At 32.6% G+C, this 15360-nt stretch overlaps 1 protein-coding gene across 10 annotated transcripts in view; it reads right to left on the minus strand.

Moving 5' to 3' along the window:
- LOC145296848 (dystrobrevin beta-like) overlaps positions 1-15360 on the minus strand; it is a 541375-nt gene that overhangs the window by 471677 nt on the left and 54338 nt on the right. For 2 of the 10 annotated variants that reach the window (XR_013870041.1, XM_080142976.1), the window contains exon 1: positions 14350-14720. The exons of 6 other annotated variants lie outside the window; for them this stretch is intronic. The gene's annotated coding sequence lies outside the window, so the exon portion shown is untranslated. Of the gene's footprint in view, positions 1-14349; positions 14818-15360 lie in introns of those variants that run through there. 2 more of the 10 variants (XM_080142977.1, XM_080142978.1) reach the window with 2 other exon arrangements.

Raw genomic sequence — 15360 nt, forward strand, 5'->3', positions numbered from 1 at the left:
ATTCCAAGTTCAAAGGATTTATTTATTTTCACAATCAATTCTTCCAACATATGAAAACTTTGGTACATTTTTTACAGATCGTTTCGTTTATGGGGAACAATCAATATATGTTAACGGTGAATTTTTCCTTACGAATACTCACATCAGAAAAAACAGAAATTTTCTTAGCATGAAAGAAGCATGGCCATGTAATGTTGAAAATGAAGTTGAAATATAAAACTCACATCGTATTACTTGCCATCTTTGTTTTATGGGGAAAAGCTACTCATATAAATAATTTTTGTATGTGTGTGTGTGTGTGTGTGTGTATACATATATATATATATCTATATACATATATATATCTATATACATATATATATCTATATACATATATATATCTATATACATATATATATCTATATACATATATATATCTATATACATATATATATGATGATTGCTGCATCTTTCCAGATGATCTCCGTCACATTGAGTTCTCCTAATCTTGTAAATGCCATCTCAGATGACTCTGCACTTCCGCTGCAGATATGCACATCTTGAAGCAGATATGACATACAAATTGAGCAATTTCCACTGAGTTGACTTCCTCTGGAGGTTGAAGGATATTCCTATGAACAATCACATGTCTTCTCAGACCAGCAGTAAATTTGCAAACTTTGCTGCATGTTAAACAGATCGTTTGGTTCGGACTAATAGGTACAAAGTTGACCTGAACAGGAGTTTTGTGTGACTTAAGGTGGTTGACGTAGTGAGCTTTTGACAAAAGCACTGGTTCACAAGTATCGCATTTCCAGCTCTGTATATCATGGTTAAGACCATCAATTAAACTTTTGCGAAGCTCTCGCTTTAGACTGCTGTGGGCTGGCTTTCTTTTCCCTAAAGCATCACAACTTTCAAGTACAAGCTTTCGCCACTTCGGCCTTTGCAGAGTAAGTTCTTCCTATTTGTTGATGTTGATTTGTAAGACTTTCAATATATATACATACGTACATATACACATACATGCATATACATATAGATACATACATATATACATACATGCATACATATATATACATATATGCATACATATACATAGATATATATAAATATATACATACATATATGCATGCATACATATATATATACATACATATGCATACATATACAGACATATATGCATACATGCATATACATACATACATACATATATACATACATACATGCATATACCTACATACATACATACACACACACACACACACACATATATATATATATATATTTATATATATATATATATATATATATATATATATATATATATATATATATATGTCTTCAGATGTGTTCATGAAATAAGCTTTAGGATGAATGTCTGTGAAAAAAAATAAAAGAATATATTGTACTTTTTATGCAAACCACCGGAATTGTTTTTTGCACATTTCATAAGCGTTTTTAATCTACTGTATCCGTTATTTCCTCAGCCTGCAGATATTTTGGGCTATTTTCTTTTTGGAATCTGCAATCTGGCATTTTTGTAAACTAAAAGGCAGCCATGTAACCTAGATAACTTAATCTGCTCTAGTGAAATAATAAGAAACGGATATTCTTAACATGTGTCCACATCAATCTAAGCGTTTTATAATGAAAATGCTATTTCTAACTTGGAAAAAAATTTTTTTTTCTTGTTTCATGTTGTTAAATGCAGGTTTGAAGTTTTAAAATAGACCTAAATTAGATTATCTGTTTTGTTGTGTACACGTTTTTTTTTTAATAAAACTTTTCTGATAACATTTTTTTCTTCTTCTAGATGAGTGCATGCAGCATTTATGTCTTAGAGCATTTCTGGGACCAGCTGTCCGTATGTCTGAATATTTCATATATAGACACACACACACACACACACACACACACACACACACACAGATAGATTTTTTTTTTTCTAGGAGATCACTATTTATCAAGACCACTCGAAGATAAAAGTTAAACATCTCAGTGATGATCAGCAATGCTAGAAATTGGGTAGGATTTGATTATTTAAGAGGATGGTTTAACAAGAACTTGTTTAAACACTGGACTTGAAAATGTCCATGTTGCAGTCAGATGAGGAGCAGCGTCATGGTATTGTATTCGAAAGACTGCAGTTCTAGGAAAGGATTTTTGCTCATGAAATTTTCGTTTAGTTTTAGGTACAGCTAGAGAGTTAGAGAAATTGTTGTAGCTAGACGTGTGTTGCAAACGTTTTACAGCAAGTACCACACATACGCACGCATACACACACAAACATATATCATTGTTACAAACACTCATGTGTTCCACAACAATTATTTTAATTATTTTAAGTGCAAAAAATATTTCACTTTGATTGAAACCCCTTAATTTTGCTGATTAGACAAAAGGTTGCATCCTGTTGCAAAATATCACACAGTCCCAAACACAAAAAATATGTTCCCACTTTAAAAAAAAAGAAAAAAAAGGGATGATGATGATGATGATGATATAGTATAGAAAGTCAGCTATATAGAAATGTTTCAATAAAAGTACTACAAAATATTCAAATAATAAGTACGTTCGAAGACATTAAATGTAGTACATTTGTTTTGGTATAATGATTAGTGCGTTCAATAATTGGCTAGAAAGTTAGGGTATCATTTTTGGTAGAATCATACCAAAGATTAAAAAAATGGTACTTCATGCCGTCTTGCTCAAAGACTCAGTTTATAAAGTGAGAATCAAGAGTAAGTGGAGTAATTCTAGAAAAAAAGTGGCACTCTCCACTACACCACAGAAAAAGGGAGTTTTCAAGTCAGCCTCAACTATGATTGATTATTTATTAATTACATCTAACTTATTCAAAATTTTCTGGATTTTAAATTGTGCAAATTTTACAACTATATTATCACAATTTTCATAAAAATGTTGTTCAATGGACAATATGGCCTGATTATTTAATATTTTTTTGTGCATTATTGGTGTCACATTATCATATTGACATATTGATTTTTGCTAGATCAATAAAGTTAAGAGACATTAAGCCTGGTCAGTACAAGATGAGTGACCATTGAGGAATACCAGGCGCTGCATGTAAGAGGATAGAAACACCTTCCCGGACCCAAAAATGCACGATCAAACGTTGTTAAAATCAGATCACTTGTGTGGGATACACAATGTGACCGGGGACTGCTTATGAATTTGATATTATCTCTAAACTTCTTCCTTTGGAGGAAACCGATTCAGGCACTACCACATTGTTGGCAGTCGATATGTCTTTATTAACTTGAATTTTGAGAAAGTCTTTTTACATTAAAATCAGTAATTATTAAACAAATTCTTAGTAAAAAAACAAAAAATTTCAAATGTCTACACAGGCTAGCTAATTAAGACAAACCAGACGTCCAAAAAGTATAGAAACTTTCACGTCTAAATATGCAAACAAGTTGAACAAACGCAAGACATCTCAATCAAGTTGAGAATGCCTCCAACCATCTCTGTCAGAAAAGAGTTTTGACAGATCCTCCAGACATCCGGAAAGTCTGTCCCATAAACAAATCTACCGAGGTGTAGACCTCATCACATCTGCATTGACAAACTTGAATCTTTCAAAGGCTGTAGATATCTATGCGCATCTCTACTGTAGATGTATTGCATTTCTTTGTTTACTGTAGAAATGCATCTTCTGTTTGCCATCCATGATGACCGTTCTCGGAAGCTGCCATGTACTGCCTGTGCTAATGTACAGAGTTATCAGGTGAAGGATGTGACTCCTCATCACGCACCAAATAGATAAATTAAAAAAAACTATTATCTATATGTCTATCTATAGACAGGTTAACTAAAGACTGTTGACGAGTTTGAAGACAATAATACAAGTTATGAAGAAACAATCCCATTGACGAAACATACCAAAGCATGGATCAAGGAAGCAAATTAAAAGTTAGTATTCAAAGCCAGTAATTTCTTCTTTTCACGTAACCAAAGTGTTTTTTTTTTTTTTTTTTACATGGTGGTTACCACTTATCAAGGCCCGGAAGCCACTTGGGGATAAAGGTTATTGTGTATACAGTAATCAATGGGATAGTATCGTAGTAATCGTTAGTACTGGAGTTTTCATAAAGTGTCTTAGTTAAGGCGGTGGTTCATCAGGAATTTGTTTATATTGGACTTGAAGACATCCAAGTTGTAGTCAGGTGGGAAATAGGCAAACGAAACAGAGTTCCACAGACGTGCACTTCTAAGAAAGAAGCTTTGTTCATGGAATCTAGGTTTTGATTTCGGCACAGATAAAGAGTGGGGAAAATTATTGACACTGGTTTCAGCTAGACAGGTGTTTATCGTGAAAGATTGGTGAGGGGGGACCAGAGATTGGAGCTCAGAGGAGCACTTGCCATGGAAATAACGATAAAACAAAAACAGGCTCGCAACATCTCTTCTGAGGGAGAGAGGTTGCAGAGAAGAGAACAGGTCATCCTCCACTAAGCCACAGAGTATATTTTGTACTCTGTCAAGGCAGGATAGGCTATTTTTAGCAGCTCCTGTCCAGATGTGGCAGCAGTACTCCATCCTTGGACGTACTTGACTTTTATATAGATAGAGAATTGCATCAGTAGTGAGATATCTTCTGGAGCAGTAGAAGGACCCCACCATTTTCCCAGCGACCTTGGCAACAGACTTAATGTACATGTTCCACTTCAGATCAGGATCAAACCCAGAAGCTTGTCAAAACATGGAGCCTCCCCAAGACGAGAGCCATCCCTTTCAATTGATGCCAGATGGGGATCAGAGCGTTGATGATGTAAAGATAGGAGCTTGATTTTGGATGCATTAAAACTGACCAGCCACCTCTTTCCCAACTGTACCACATGCTCAAGATCAGAGGAGAGAGAATCAGAGAGAACTTTGTCATTTACAGCCTTTGATGTGTTACCATAGGTGGTCGTGTCATCAGCATAGATGTCAATGAATGATTTAAGTATGTGTTTTGGGAGATCATTGATGTAGATCAGGCAGAGTTGGCCCAGGATGGACCCCTGAGGGACTCCAGCATTGATACTGTGGGCCTCTGATTTCTGCCCATCAACCACTACTCTTATGAGCCTATCAGAGAAAAATGATTTAATAATTGAGAAAACATTTCCAGTTATATCGTAGCTGGAAATCTTGTGAAGTAGGCCTTTATGCCATACATATACAAAGGCTTTTGATATGTCAGGAACAATTGCCCTAGAAAGAAAGCCTTTGTTGAGAGATTTGCTAATCCTATGAGATATAACCGTTAGCACATCTGCTGTAGATCTAGCAGAATGGAAACCATATTGCGTGTCACTAAGAAGGTTATTTCTGCTGAGGTGGTTGACTACTTCTCTATTTAATATGGATTCCATCAGCTTACTCATGACACATTGGTCTGTACTGAGAGGGAGATGACTTATCACCTGAATTCTTAAATACAGGGCATACTGATGAGGTTTTTCAGGGTATTGGAAAGCACTTCTCCTTAAGGCAACGCTTAAACAGTTTTGTAAGTATGGGGGCAAGTTCTGGTTGAAGCTTTTTCAACACTATAATTGGAATACCGTCAGGATGAAAATTGCTCAAGACAAGGCATGAAGCCACTTGATGTAGAGAGATGATCATAATAAAGAAAAGGAATGTAGAATGATTTCAAAACAAACCAAGCCTGAAAGAAACTTTATTGATTGAGATAGGCTGGAAAATAAAACAGTCAGTGAGCAGTTGTTGTTTTTTCTGGTTTTGACAAACTCAACTGCAGTACAGAAACTGACAGCAGATTCCGCAATTTTGCAAACGTAAAACGGTCAGAGCAAGTAGTTTCGTGTATGGCTTTCGGGCACAAATTAACAGAACGGCTCTTGACAAGTCTGAAGACAGTGATTCAAGGTAGGAGGAAACAATACTCTCGACAAAACATGCTGAAGCGTGAACCCAGAAAGCAAATTAAAAGCTAGTATTCAACGTTATAGTAATTTCTTCATTTCATGTTATTAAACTATTTCTTACCATTATTGATTTAATAATTCTATAATAATATGATTTAAAGAAAATAGAGATACTATCAAAAAAGTAGAGAAAAGAGAAATTTGTTTAAGAAAAATTGTTTCATTCCTTAGTTAATGTTTTGTTCAATATTTTTAATGAACGTCGTTTCAGACAAGGCATAAGCTACTTGATATATGGAGATCATCTATATAATAAAGTAATTTTGATTTTTCCCTTGCGTCTACAATTTCAATGAACACTTACTACACAATCTTACACAATCATCACTTACAACATTTTTTAAACTGTGTTTCATGAAAGTACTAGTCATAATAATAAAAAACGAAACGAATGCAGAATCACTTTAAGACAAATCAAGCCTAAAAGAAACATCACTACCAGTGTTCATTTCCGTGGGCACCAAACAAATTAGCCCAAAAGTAAGCCTTTTAAATCCGAATAGGGAAGGAAGGAGTTACAAGACTAACTGATAAAAACGCCTACCCTTAAACGATTAGACACATTCTTCAAATTAAATTATAAAATTAAAAGAAATTGCAGTTCTGAACTTTTTAGATGAGAATTAATAATTTTTATTATTTGGATTATTCAGTTCTCAAGTGTTAATTATTCAATCCTTTTATTGTTCTTATTTTTGTTTCATTTTGATAATTTCGTCTAGAGCTGAAAAGAAATATTAACTAAAGAATAAAGCATAATACGGACTAATAAAGCGTGAATCTCCCTCCTCCCTCCGCCAAAATGGCACTTATGAAATCGTTGATAAAATTCACAATACTTTCTGCAATTTAACCATATTTAATACAAATAAACTTCACTTTATACTGACTGGTGCATCGAGTTTCAGTCATGAATATCGAACAGTCTTATGAAAGGACTGAAAATTCCCATACACCACTCACTCAAAATAAAATCCACACAGAAACTTAGCAACTTTATCCCCTTTGTCAGAAACATAGTTCATGGAAATGTAGACTAAAAGACAAAATAGGGGAGAAACAAGAGTTACGAGGCTGCCAAAAGTAAAGCTAAGGTTCACTTTCTACTCTGCATCTTTGCATGCATGCAGTGACCCTGCTGTTGTAACATCGTCAGTGACCACGGCTTTCCAAAATGTAGCGTCATGGTAATATCGGGAAGACAAGTAAAGATGGTAGTTTCCTATTGCTTTCCATCTTGATTCGGGGGTGTATCTCCTCCCGTGAGTTAAACGCACCCCCAGATACCAACCTGGAAATTTTTACAACTTGGCGCGATACATACAGTGCTATGCCTTCCGAAATGGTCACCCATCTGGTACTAGCCAGGGTCATCATTGCTTTACTGAATCTTTATGCAAATAAAAATACCTTCCTATTTTTTCTTTGAAATGATGTAAATAGTGTTGGAATACTCTTTAAACAGATTTTTATGTTCCAAAACTATTCTCATCATTTAATATCCCCCCCCCCCTCAATTTTTTTTTTTCAAAATATTTTATCCATAGAATTTCTTTACATGTTTGTCAGTTTTTGTCTTCGTTACTGGCCTCCATATAGATAATATTATTTTAATTTTATCTATTTCTTTGTCAGATTTAACTAATTATTGGATTTCTACTAATCAAAATCCATTCCCGTTTCTACATAGTAATAATATTTTTATATAGCAATTTTATATATGTTGAGATTGGGTTGCCTTAATATTTAAAATAAAAAATTTATAAACATTAGGAAGACCAACATTTTAACGTTAATATGTCTCCAATGAGACATGTTAACATCGAAATGTTGGTCGATCTGCGTAGGCTTTTCCTAATGTTGATATAATTTTATTTATAAAAACTTTATTCGTGTATTGAATCCTTTTGAAAAATATATAAACATATTCTGATTTAATTGATTTATGTCATAGAAATTTTATGTTTGTATATATGAAAACTTTCTTGCCATGGCAAAGTACAAAACCGACTTTGAAATCTAGTGAGGGATGATCTTTTCTCTACATTCCCTTTCTCGTGAAGGAGGAATTGCTAGTCTATTGTTATTTCGATGGAAGGTACTCGACTGAGCTCTAATTTCTAGATTCTTCTTGTAAAACATTCATAGAACTAATTTATCTTTCGGCCATAACAGAAAAATACTTCTTCTGTGTGTCTAGTGTCGGGCCGAATTTCCATTAACAGAGCTTCTCAGTAAGGGCTTTCCATCTGTAAAACACATTAGTGTATAATTCTGTTTCCGGCTTCCCTAACTGTACTAACCTGTAGAAGTTTAAATGTAATGTGAACAGACATCTTTCCGCTTAACTTCCCACAGTTTCCTGTTAGATACGATCCCAAATAGTAGGCCCTTACATGCAAGTGGCAATATGCCTTGTTTGGGGTAAAAAAATGATAAGGGTTGATGAGAGAAAGTTATCATGTATATAAATATAAAAATGTTGCAGTTCTTTTAAACAATTCATAACTTTTATGCCTCTAAGCACTTATTATTATTATTATCATTATTATTATTATTATTATTATTATTATTATTAATATTATTATTATTATTATTACTTTAATAATATATTTATATTAAAATAATGTTATAATGGCAAATGAATACGGAGTTACTTGGTTTTTAACTACAACCGTTTAACAAAACTGCTATAAAAAAAGTCCTAAGCTACTACTTATATCTTATACTGTCCCACTAAAACAATATCCTAGAATGATATTTCAGCCCCCTTTTTAAAGGCATTTGACATACATTTCTCCTCGCTCTTTTTAGTAAATTGCTCCATTTATTTAAGCTTTCTGATTGGTTGATAGCGTTTGAAAATAAAATACTGGGACCAAAGCCATGAAACATGAGATATTAATAAAATTAGTAATAATAATTAAAAAAAAAGCCAGTATGTTATTTGTTTTGTTTTTTTTAATACATATGCCATGTACATTAATTATGAGAAAATTAAGGCTTTCCGGTTGCTTAGGAGCACAAATTAACCCTAATACTTTTTATTTTCATCTTTAAATTTTAATTCTAGAAAAAAAAATCTCTATTTATCAATTTCAATATAATTTAATATTAAAAAATCAAGGATATGTTAAATAGGATGGCACTTAAATGTGGTATTGTGGTGACTGAGATGATTCTAGCAAAGATGGTAAATTTTATTACTTTAGACGACGGATGACCAACCATTTTCCTTACACTTTTGATGGCCTTGTGCCTAATCTGTTAAAATGTATATATTTTTTTACTTTACAGCAAAGAAATAAGTCAAAGTGTAGTACCTGTTCTGGTACTACACTTTATTTCTTTTATCCTCAGTCAGTTAAGAGGAAATCCTTCTAGAGTGAAGCATTTTTTATTTGGGTCTCAATTGAGAGTGCCCCTTTGGAGTTAGTTATATCTTGTATCTATCTCTTCCCTCGTGATGAGACAGGTAAATAAGGACTTCATATTTACTCATGAATTTTAAATAAGATACTAGTAAACACAAGACATTTGAATATTCTATTATTAATAAATTTAAAAATGGCTGACATATTCTTTTTTATGTAATTCTTCTAAATCTGAAAGTATTTTTAAGTCTGATCAATAGAAAGATATTTCTGGCTTGAATTTAAAAGTTTAAACCGTAAACTATTATGGTTTATTTTTGTTGCGAGGCAAAAGGAAAACAACTTTCATATGTACAATTGTTACTATTTACTTGCCTCCCCACGAGGGCAGAGTTAAAGAAAATGTCGATTTTTAATGTGGGGAAAATCCAGTTCTCCAAAAGAAGCACTTCAGATTGGGACAAAAATAAAAATTCATTCAGTATAGAAGTTTTCTCCTCCACTGACCAAGAACAGAAAAGATGTAGTATGAGAACAGATACTACACTTTGAATTATTTATTTGCAAAAAATATGAAATTTATGCATTAAACAAATTAGGCACAAGGCATCTACATTTGGATTTTAGCTAGTGTTTTTTAAATGTTATGTAAAGTAATAGCGGTAAACTTTGGAATAAAGACCACATAGTGTTGTTTTTTCTTTTCAAAAAATGTTTAATAAACTGCAGATTATTGTCGATTACTACAAGGGTCATTCCAAATGTAAAGCCTCCTATTTTTAACTCCACAAGTTGATGGGAGTGGTACCATTAAAACGAACAACCTTTTGTGCTCCAAAATTTAATTTTCTACATAGTTATCACTATTTTCAATGCACTTTTGCCAAAAATTCAATGACGCATCATTGCTTTTGACGCACGTCCATGACAGGGGGTTGCTTTCTTAGAATATCACACTATCAATATCTGCAACAGAGAGATGAAAGTTTCATGTCATGACTGCAGTCATGAGTTCAGTCATTAAAACAATGTAATTGTAATTTGTAATTTCCTTTGATCCATTCGGGAGGAATAAAAAAAATTAGAAAACATTACTTTTGAAACGCCCTTAGAACAAGATTATCAAAGAAGAAATTAAAAAGAAAATATTATTTATTTCCCCTCTTCAAGGAGGGTTTACTTTGCTAGTATATTTTCATTCTAAAATAGACACTGTATAGTCTATGCAACTGAAATGTAGAATGTACAATATTTTCACTGAAATTTGGAATTTCAATTCTATAAATATTTTTTTCATTTTTTTTTTTTTTTTTGCTAAGTAGTAATTCACGATAATTTGCAGTTATTTTGTTTTACTTGTTGTTGTTTTAAATTAGTCATAAAATGATGCAGTCTCTATTCCGAATCTCTGCCAAATTAAATATGAATAAGATATGTCTTTAAGGAATCAAAAGTCTGTGACTAACCTGAAAATATCAATGTTTTAAAAAAATTCTTGACTTTTTTCTTTTTGCTAAAAAAGGTGTGTACGTTTTGAGTGTATGCAAGATATGCGTGATACAACTAGTAATTACAACCAGTTGTCAACTAATTATGAAAAAAAATGTAGAACTCGAGTGAGATTTTTTACAATCAAAAACAAAATGAATGCACTTGAGTTGAAAAACTTTTAATGTAAGTGATATATTCATAACATTAGTAATGAATATTCTTTAGATACGTCCAATCAATCTGTGCATTAAGTTGAGTGTGACAGACCAACAAAAATACTTTTGAAAACTTCAGCATAACAGCCTGATGAAAATGGTATTCTAAAATTCAGCATGATAGACTAATAAATATGCTTTTTCAACTTGAAGCATGAAAAACCAACAAAATGCTATTATAAACTTAAGCATGACAGACAGATGGAGAAAACCTCTCATAGATGGATCGGCGCTTCTCCAGTTTCACCTGAATATTTAAACTATTTGTGAAAAAAATAAATAAATAAAATGGCAGAAAAAGCTTAGGTATTATTTTACTTTAAGGCCCGTCTCACGTCCGTATATAACAAAATATTTTTTTGTAGATTTCGGTGTGTTAAAACCGAACCTGAAAACCGTTTCCGCCTCAAAAAAATATTTTTCATGATATGAAGAAATTTCTTTTTCGAAAAGTGTGTGATCACTTTTCCATGTAAATTTAACTTAAAATGAGCACCCACTTTCTGGCCACCTGAGAGAGGCAGCATTTTTTGTGTGTTTATTGGCTAAAAAGTTTTTTTGATTTATTTTGCATGGTATTAACCCCTGATATCTGGGACTATTTTCCATTGCACAGTCTATCCTTCTTTTATGCTACGTGTGAACATAACGAAGGCTGTTAAATGTGCACTCGCGTACTAAACTGCCTTGTCAAAGTGTAGTATTGCCGAAAAATTAAAATGAGATGAAAAACAAGTGGTTTTCCGAATATTAAACGATGTAATTCTATGTTCTCATGGGTGGCCACTTTGTACACGCAAGCGTGCGCACATGGCCTACGCTTGCACTGTGACAAGGCAGTTTGGTTCGCGAGTGCATATTTAACAGTCTGTTTTTATGCTCGCGCGTAGCGTAAACGAAGGCTGGGCTGTGAAATGGAAAATAGTCCCAGAGCTAAGGGAGTAATACCATACAAACGGTAAATTTGCGACGGAAACGGTTACCATATTCTTTTAAAGCACCCCGAAAACTACAAAAAACTATTTTTTTTCTATACAAATGTGAGACGAACCTTAAAGTAAAAAAATACCGATTTTTCTCTATTTTTTAATTTCCTCGTGTCTTTATTGAAAGATGAAAACAAACAAAAATCTTTTAGCCAATAAACACTAAAATGCCCCCTCTCTCAGGTGGCCAGAAAGTGAGTAATCATTTTAAGTTAAATTTAGATGGAAAAGGTATCACCCACTTTTCGAAAAAGTAATTTCTTCATATCATGAAAACTATTTTTTTGCTCGGCAACGGTTTTCAGATTCGTTTTTAGCACACCAAAATCTACAAACAAATATTTCATTATATACGAACGTGAGACGGGGCTTAATGTAAAATTTTACCAAAGCTTATTATGTTCTTACTTGTTAGGTTAAAAAAAAAATACCCCTAAAATTATGCAAATTTATCAAGTATTTCACGTTGTAAAAAAATTGATTGTTTAATTTGCTCATCGGCCATTTTTCGCCTTCATTAAGGTCAATGCTAAGGTGACATAAGTCAAATTTTGAGAGTCAACCCCCCCCATTCTCTATGTTAAGAATAGATTCCAAATTTTGCACGGGGATAATTTGATTTTAAAAAAAACAAAGATATTGAATGAATTTGCATAAAGTTTGGTGCAGATGCTATTTTTAAACTAATAGGTTAGTACATAAAAAAGTTTTTGTGCAATTATAATTTTTTAATATTGAGATAAAACTGAATAAAAACCGACGGATCAAATGAAATCAAGAAGTCAATCTATGTAAAGTGTGAAAAGAGGAGGCATTTCATGCTTTAAAGTTCCCGACTGAGCTCCAAATATCAAGAGAACTAAAGATTTAATTTATGGCCACAGAAAGGAAAATTATACCTTAAAAGTTAGCAAACTTTTTCCTGAAATAAATGTATTCATCAGTAGAAACGTTTTTTTTTATTGAAACTAGTAAATAAATAAATAACGTATTCATCAAGAATAACTGTATAAATCTATGAATGAAATATTGTGTCATCAAGTTGTAAAACGTTTCACAACAAAACACAAATATCAAGACTACACATTTATTCAAGGATATTAAAGATATAACCATATGCTAATATTCACAAAGATAAAAATGGTCAAATAGTTCAAGTTTTCTACAATAAAAAGGTATTATTAAAATATTTCGTGTGAACTATTAACAAGTAGTAATGAATAAGCAAAAGAAAGTATTTATAATATATGAAAAAGACTAACAAAATAGAAGCAGAAGTTATATATATATATATATATATATATATATATATATATATATATATATATATATATATATATATATAAAAGCTTGTTTCACATAAAAAGTTTTTTACTAACTATTCATTGTTTATATATAGACACATGTGATGATGATCAGTGATACCATGAAACTGCAAGGATAAAATCCCAAAACTAAGTGCATTACATGAGAAGTAAGTTTCATGCCTTTATGTTAATTAAACTAAAAAAAAATTAACTCAAGGTGAGAAACTGTCAATCATCATGTCCTGTTGATTTTTTCTTTATGCTCTCAAAATTAGCCACTCTGTATAGTCCATCACCGATATACAGCACCCCCTTATAAACCTAGCAACTAATATGTGTGTGTGTAATATTGAAAAGTTTTGATAGTATAGATTATATTATGTATAAAGCTGCTTTTTTTGTTGATGCTATTGTTTGCACGGATAATATTAATAAACAAGCGATTATTTAGACTGTAGTATTCTTTGCTTATATCCAGCCTTGTGGACTAAATCACTTATTTAATAATATTATCTACACAAACAATAGTATCAAGCAAAACATCAGTTTAATTACATAATGCGCATGTGTATGTGTCTGTGTATAACATAAAAAAAAACAATTTCCGAAAAGAACCATTTCAAGATTTCAAGATTTCAGATCCTACACACACAAAGTGCTCAATATATTTTTAAAGAGCTTTATATATAACAAAAATATATAATTAAAAGGCCTTATCTTGACATGTTTTTATATGCTGTTAATACCCTAAACTTTTAAAAAGAGGGAATAAGGACTTAACTTTGAAGATGATAATTAAGGGTAGGAGGATAGAACTTTCTCCCCCTACAATAAAAACGTATTAATTTATATTTCAGTGCACTTATACTGAGCACTCTCTACTTATAAATATAGCAAAGTTTTCAAAAGTTGACAACCCACATACATCAAGGAACATAGACCTATATTGGGGCTATTTTATTAATATTATCATTATTATTATTATTATAATATATATATATATATATATATATATATATATATATAGTACTAACCCTTATGTGGAGAGGTAATATCCACAAGTGTTCCATAACCTGGCGGGTAATCCTTAACCAGGACGGCAGTGATGACGCCTGGTTCCTCCCACAGATTCTGGGTCCAGCAGCGTCGTGGCTCCTGCTGCTGCCGGGGTAGTGTATGCTGTTGTTGTTGCCGTGACAACAAACACAGAGGGCCATAACTCACCCCTTCACTTGAGGCCCTGTTAAAAGTTAAGCCTGCCAGTCCTTTTTTATGGAGTGGAGGAGAGGATGTTAAGTCATTTTGTAAGATTCTACTACAGTCATAGAGTAAAGTAAACACTTTCAAGTAATAACAGCTGGGTTTTAAACGCACAGCTTTCAAACGGCAAGAAATGCTAGTTTTCTTTACCTATGATGATTAAGAGTTCGCTTACTTTATTTGTTTATTTATTTATAACTTACGATAAGACTACTTTTCTTTTTATTCCTCTTCTATAAATTTAGAATATTGGGAGAAGTGAGAGTATATGAGAGGCACAAATAGAGAGAATAGAAAAAAAAAAGAGAAAATAACAAGAGAGAGAGAGGGGGGGATGTAATGCCAAAACATCCCAGTTCCAAGTTAAGTAGTGAGTGACTTGCTCTCAGATGCTAACAGTTTGGTCTGGCCACATCCCGCTGCCACAACCAATAACAAGGCCAGCATCTTCAGCAGTCATGATGATGATGATCATCATCATCGCTAGTTAGCTACACCAGCAGTGGTTTCATCAGCAGCAACATCACTATAAATAATATAAACAGTTCAAAAATATTTTCATCTCAACTATAAGTAACATCAGCAGCATCATCATCAACAGCAGCATCACAACTATAAAGCTACATTAGTAGTTTCATCATCATAAACTGCATCAGCATCATAATAAAATATATTAAATCATCATCATCATCATCATCATCATCATCATCATCATAAACTACGTCAGTGGCATACATTATCATCATAATACATTAGTGCCATCATCACAAACTATATCACAGTGG

The sequence above is a fragment of the Euprymna scolopes genome, chromosome 17 (genome assembly GCF_053919585.1).
Source record: "Euprymna scolopes isolate OS-2025 chromosome 17, ASM5391958v1, whole genome shotgun sequence".
NCBI lineage: Eukaryota > Metazoa > Mollusca > Cephalopoda > Sepiida > Sepiolidae > Euprymna > Euprymna scolopes.